The sequence below is a fragment of the Sarcophilus harrisii genome, chromosome 4 (genome assembly GCF_902635505.1).
Source record: "Sarcophilus harrisii chromosome 4, mSarHar1.11, whole genome shotgun sequence".
In the NCBI taxonomy this organism is placed as follows: Eukaryota; Metazoa; Chordata; class Mammalia; order Dasyuromorphia; family Dasyuridae; genus Sarcophilus; species Sarcophilus harrisii.
This window is the reverse complement of record NC_045429.1, coordinates 325,434,760-325,440,759: the sequence shown is the minus strand read 5'-3', so window position 1 is coordinate 325,440,759 and position 6,000 is coordinate 325,434,760. Positions and strand designations below refer to the sequence as shown.

General features: G+C 32.1%; 1 long non-coding RNA gene across 1 annotated transcript; it reads left to right on the top strand.

Moving 5' to 3' along the window:
- Positions 1–2,799: 2,799 nt before the first annotated feature.
- Positions 2,800–5,174, top strand: LOC116423704. The gene is made up of 3 exons (XR_004234210.1): positions 2,800–2,872; positions 4,357–4,500; positions 5,103–5,174. It is a non-coding gene; the product is annotated as an uncharacterized LOC116423704 (long non-coding RNA).
- Positions 5,175–6,000: the final 826 nt, after the last annotated feature.

Below are 6,000 nucleotides of genomic sequence, written 5' to 3'. Positions count from 1 at the left end.
AGAAGGCATGAACTCAGATGAGAAAAGTTACATCTTAATTTTTACCAATCACTGGTTCCCAAATTCTGTTAATTGATCAGAGTTTATAAGTCTTTCAGAATTATTTTTACATTATTGATGATAAAGTAATTTGTTGTTCAGGTTCTGTTCATTTCATTCTTCATCAATTCCTGTAAGAGTTTCAATATCTCTTTGAAAGAATATTTTCTTTCATTTCTTCTGACTTAATAGTGTTCCATTATACTCATGTACCATAATTTGTTCATTTATTGCTCAATTTATAGGCAGTTCTCATAATTTAAAGTTTTAATTTGGTTTTCTTTTCCTTTCCTTTTTTTTTTGCTACCCAGAAGAGTTGCTATAAATATTTTTGCTCATAGAAAGCCTTTTCTTCTTATTTTTTTTTTTATCTCTGAGGTATTAGCCTAGCTAGGTTAAAGGGTATGCCTTCTTAAATAAGTTTTTGTGCATGATTTCAAATTGCTTTTGCAAATGCAGCTACCATTTTCACAGCTTTACCAACAGTACATCAATGTGCCTATTTTTCCACAGCTTCTACAATATTTTCTTTTTCTTTTTTGGTCATCTTTGCCAAGCTAATGGGTGTGATTTAGGAGATCAGAATTGCTTTAAGTTGCATTTCTTTAATTATTAGTGATTTGGAGTATTTTTTCTAATAGTTAAACATAATCAGGATTTCTTCCCATAAGATCTGCCTATTTATGTCTTTAGATCATTTTTCAGTTGGGAAATGGGTCTTATTCTTATAAATTTGAGTAATTATCTTCTATATGTTAGAAATGAGACTACTAGAAGAGAATTTTATTGTAAAAATCTCCCCTTTCCCCCCTAGTTAACTGTTTTCCTTTTTAATCAGACAATATTGGATTTGTGCATACAAAACTTTCTATATTTTATTTCCTATGATCTTTTCTGTCCCTGTTTGATCATGAAATCTTCCCATATCCATAGATCTGATAGTTAATAACTTCCTTATTTCTTTAAGTTGTTTATGATGTGTAACCCCTTAGGCATAGATCATATATATCCCTTTGAAGTTTTCTTTGGTATAAGATGTAATATGCAGGTCTAAATCTAATTTCTGCAATACTGCTATGTAGTTTTTCTGGACGTTTTAATCAAATAGTGAGAATCTTTATTCCAGAATCTGGAATCTTTGTATTTATTAAATATTAGGTTTGTAGGTTTGTTTGTTTCTCTATGTTGTATTCTCATCTATTATACTGATTGAGCTTTCAGTTTTTTAAACGTACCAAATCATTTTGATGATTATTGTTTGATAGTATGGTTGATGATTTGGTCTATTAGGACTTCTTCATACTCATATGTTTTTTCATTATTTCCTTTGTGATTCTTGATACTTCATGCCTCTACATAGCAATTTCTTCATTATTTTTTCTCATTCTACAAAGTAATCCTTTGATAGTTTGGTATGATTTCAGATAAATTTAGGCAGTATTGCAACTTTTAGTTACATTGACTCATTCTATACATAAACATTGAATATTTCTCCAGTTAAGTCTGTCTTTGTTTATATAAATAATGTTTTGTAATTGTTTTTTCCTTTTATAAAAGAAATTTGGATATGCATGTTGGTGGACTTGTGAATTAGTCCAGTTATTCTGGAAAGCAATTCTGAACTGTGTCCACAAAATTGTTAAAATTGTATGTAAAATTTAATCCAACTATACCACTGCTAGGCCTATTTCCCAAAAATATCAAAGAAAATAGGTAAAGGGTCCTCTATTGGCAAAAATATTTATAGCAACTATTTTCATAGTCATCCCAAATTGGAAGTGAGGAAGTATTCACATGTTGGAGAACAGTTGCATATGAATGTAATGAAAAATTATTACAATGCAATTGAAATAGTAATAATGAAATATTAATATTATTATGTATCATTATGAGAAATGACAGTTTCTTGGGCAGTTTTAGAGGAAATTGTAAAGACTTCTGTGAACTGACATAGAATGAAATGAATGGGGCTAGGAGAATAATTTATACAATGACAACATTACAGAAAAAAACAACTTTATAAGACTTTAGGACTCTGATCAGTGCAATGATAAACTATGAATCCAGAGGACTAAAGATTAATCTAGTCCACATCTTACCAAAATGATAATGAGCTAAAGTGCAGAATGAAATATGTGCATTTTTGCATATGGATAATATGGCAATCTGTTTTGCCAAACTATGAATATTTGTTATGAAACTTTTGTGGTTTTAAAAAATTTTTCCTATGTTTCAACTAGAGATCAAGTGCATTAAAAAGCAGAGATAATAAATATCTGTAAAAATAAATAAAGAAAAATAAAAGAGAGAACATAAAAAGGACAATGTGAGAATTAGAGATGAGAGGGACAAAGAGAAGGATTAGACCCAGAGAACAGTTATGATTCATTTAAGGAAAATGAAAAGGGCAACAAAAAATTTGAAAATTGAATTTAATTGGAGTTTAACAGTCTTTTAATTGGAAATCAAGCTTAGTGTGTAGTTTTTCTCGGTAAATTTTTTTTGTCTTTAAAAGAATACTAAACTATTAGGTTTATACATTTTATGCTTTTGAAATGTATCACAGAATTTAAAAAAAAATAAGACAAATTAAACATTAGAAGTAGTAAATAATAAAATTAATTTCTGGTAAGCATTTAATACAAGAATGTTGAAGATTGTCATTTTACCAGGTAATTGCCAGTCTTCTGCTTTACTTTGTTAGAATTGATTTTATAAGGGTATTTTTTTTCTAATGGATTTTCTTCCTTTCATTTTATAGATGATGGATCAGTAAAAATAAAAGATGTTGTTGGGAAATTGGCTAAGACTCCACAAGTTACTAGACCTCAAGGTATGATTTTTTTTTCCTGTACTCCATTCTTGTTTTTGTTCTTCTGTTGTTACCTTTTTTTTAAAAAGTATGATTCTAGTCTTTAGCTTTTTATTGTTCCACCAATGCCCTTTCTTTTTTATTTTAATTCTTTTGAAAGTGAATGGTTTTAAATAGCAAAATAAGAATGCCTGACCAATGCCTAACCCATGCCTGACCCCTTGCTACATTTTTTCTCTTTTGATAATGAAGCTTTATTTCATCATGTTATGAGTACCATATGAAATGATGTAAAAATTAAAGTGCTATATAATTCATCCAGTAAGTATTAAAGCCTGGGAGACATATTTCTAAGTATTATGGGTGCTATTCAGAGACACGTAAAGCATGATCCTTACCTTAAGGAAACTTATAATTTAATTGAGGAAAAAGGGCATAAAAACAGAAATGTTAAATAACTAAACAAATGTTAAGTACAAGTTAATACATGATAACATGTACATGTAACACCAGTATTTGGGAAATTTTCACTGAGGGAAATAATCAGTATGATGAGTCAGGAGATCATATGGTAGTGAGTGGTCTGGGAAGATTTCATGGGGAAGGACCCAAAAAAAAAATAGGTAAGATTTTTTTTTTTACATAATAATGCCACTAATGAGCCTGCAGTCTCTAGGAACTCCAGTGGTAACTGCTAGCTCAGATTTGACTTCAGCCACACAGATGCTGACATTTTGCTGCTTGTGGAATCCTCTTTAGCTGCAAGCCAGTACTTGGTCCAGAACCCATGGGAGCAGACCTTTTTTTTTTTTTTTTTTTGGATTCTCTCTCCCAGTAGATTGTCCCTTTTTGGAGTTTGTTAGCTATGCTGGATATTGAAAAATAGAGTTGTGCACCTTGGCAGAATCAATCTATTTATTCAAATATCCCTGCAGCTCTGGCAGGTGGTACAAGATAGATTCCCTGGTACTCATTGTGATCCAGAACTTGTTCTGACATCCATTTTGGTCCTAATCTATACTCCCCAGGGCAGGGAAACCTTTGGGGGCCCCAAAGCTTCCTTGAGGGTTGTTCAGACAGTTGAGAAGAGGCAAAAGGAATCACCTTTGCGTAGTCATGGAATTTGTGGCTAATTGCAAGTCTTTGGGAGACTCTCAGTAGCTTTAACTTTCTTCTTCTACTACCCTTCCTTCCCCTCCCCTTTTACTCCTCTCCCCCTTTCCGTTATACCTCTCTTCCCTCTCCTTTCCTCCTCTTCTCTCTCCTCCTCCTCTCCCCTCTTCCTTCCCTAACTGCATCTGAACTCAGGACCTCCTGACTCTAGATCCCATATTCTATTCATTGATTACTTCAGAATACTTAGCTTTCTTAGGTTACTTCAGAGTTGCCTCAATTGAAAGAACATCTGCTTTTAAAAATGAAGACAATCCACATATAGGCTTTTGAATGATTCTGCATTTTATTGTTGTTGAACCAATCTTTTTTTTATTTGGATATTCATACAGAATTAGAAAATGCATGGAATGTTGTCAACAATGTCAGTGATGGGAGAATCAGGAAGTCTAAATTATTCTCAACCCTGGAGAGCTGGGGATTCGAATTATCTGATGATAAGCTTAAAGAAGCTGTGAAATCTTTGGATTCTAATGGTGAGTTTTCCAGATAGATGTGAGGCAATATTCAGTCAGAGTACATGACAAACCTAAAATTTTAGTCATAGATACAGGCCTTATTTCTGCCAAACTGCTTTCCGGTTTTACCAGTAATTGTTGGGTAGTGAGTTTCTTTCCCAAGTAATTTATGTTTTGGAGTTTATCAAATATCAGGTGAGTTCATTTGTTTCTACTTCTTCCTTACCCAATCTCTTCTAATTACCTATTTTTTCTGTTTTATGAATATTTTTGATCATTACTGCTTCATAGTACACTTGAAAGTTAGGAAGTATTATTATCCTATTCATTTCTACTTTTCTTCCCTATTATATTTCTTGAGATTCTCAAGAATTTATTCCTACAGGGATTGATTTTTTGAATTCAGTTCTACACCTTTTAATTTAGAACTGATCTATACAATACAAAGGGAAACAAGAGTTTTTCCAAATAATTCTCTCATTTCTTCTTTACTCTTCCTCTGTCTGTGGAGATTTTGCCCATTTTCTTTTGCAAAAATGACTTTATTGAATTCTTTTTATTTTAAATTAAAATATCTAATTTTCTCCTCCTCTCTCCACCTTTTTTTTTTTTTTTGGCAGAACCAGAACATATAGTCCTACAGGATCTTATCAAGAAATATACTCATGCCAAAAGATTAAGTAAGGACAAAAGTGAGTATGAATTAACTTTTCCAGTTCTTGTATTAGTAGTTATGATTGGGCTTTTTTGGATAGGAATTTAACTTTTTGCAGTTTCTACTCATTTTCTTTCTTTTCAATTTCAATATTTGAATTAATAGGAATAAGATCTCAAATCACAAGCTAGAATATTAAACTCCTTAGCTTAACTTTCTTTCTTTCTTTTTTTTATTATAGCTTTTTATTTACAAGTTATATGCATGGGTAATTTTACAGCATTGACAATTGCCAAACCTTTTGTTTCAATTTTTTCCCCTCCTTCCCTCCATCCCCTCCTCCAGATGGCAGGTTGACCAATACATGTTAAATATGTTAAAATATAAATTAAATACAATATAAGCATACATGTCCTAACAGTTATTTTGCTGTACAAAAAGAATTGGACTTTGAAAAAGGGTACTATTAGCCTGTGAAGGAAATCAAAAATGCAGCAAAAATAGAGGGATTGGGAATTCTATATAGTAGTTCATAGCCATTTCCCAGAGTTCTTTTGCTGGGTGTAGCTGGTTCAATTCATTACTGTTCTATTGGAACTGATTTAGTTCATCTCATTGTTGAAGATGGCCACGCCCATCAGAATTGATCATCATATAGAATTGTTGTTGAAGTATATAATAATCTCCTGGTCCTGCTCATTTCACGCAGCATCAGTTCGTGTAAGTCTCTCCAGGCCTCTCTGAAATCATCCTGTTGGTCATTTCTTACCGAACAATAATATTCCATAATATTCATATACCACAATTTATTCAGCCATTCTCCAACTGATGGGCATCCACTCAGTTTCCAGTTTCTGGCCACT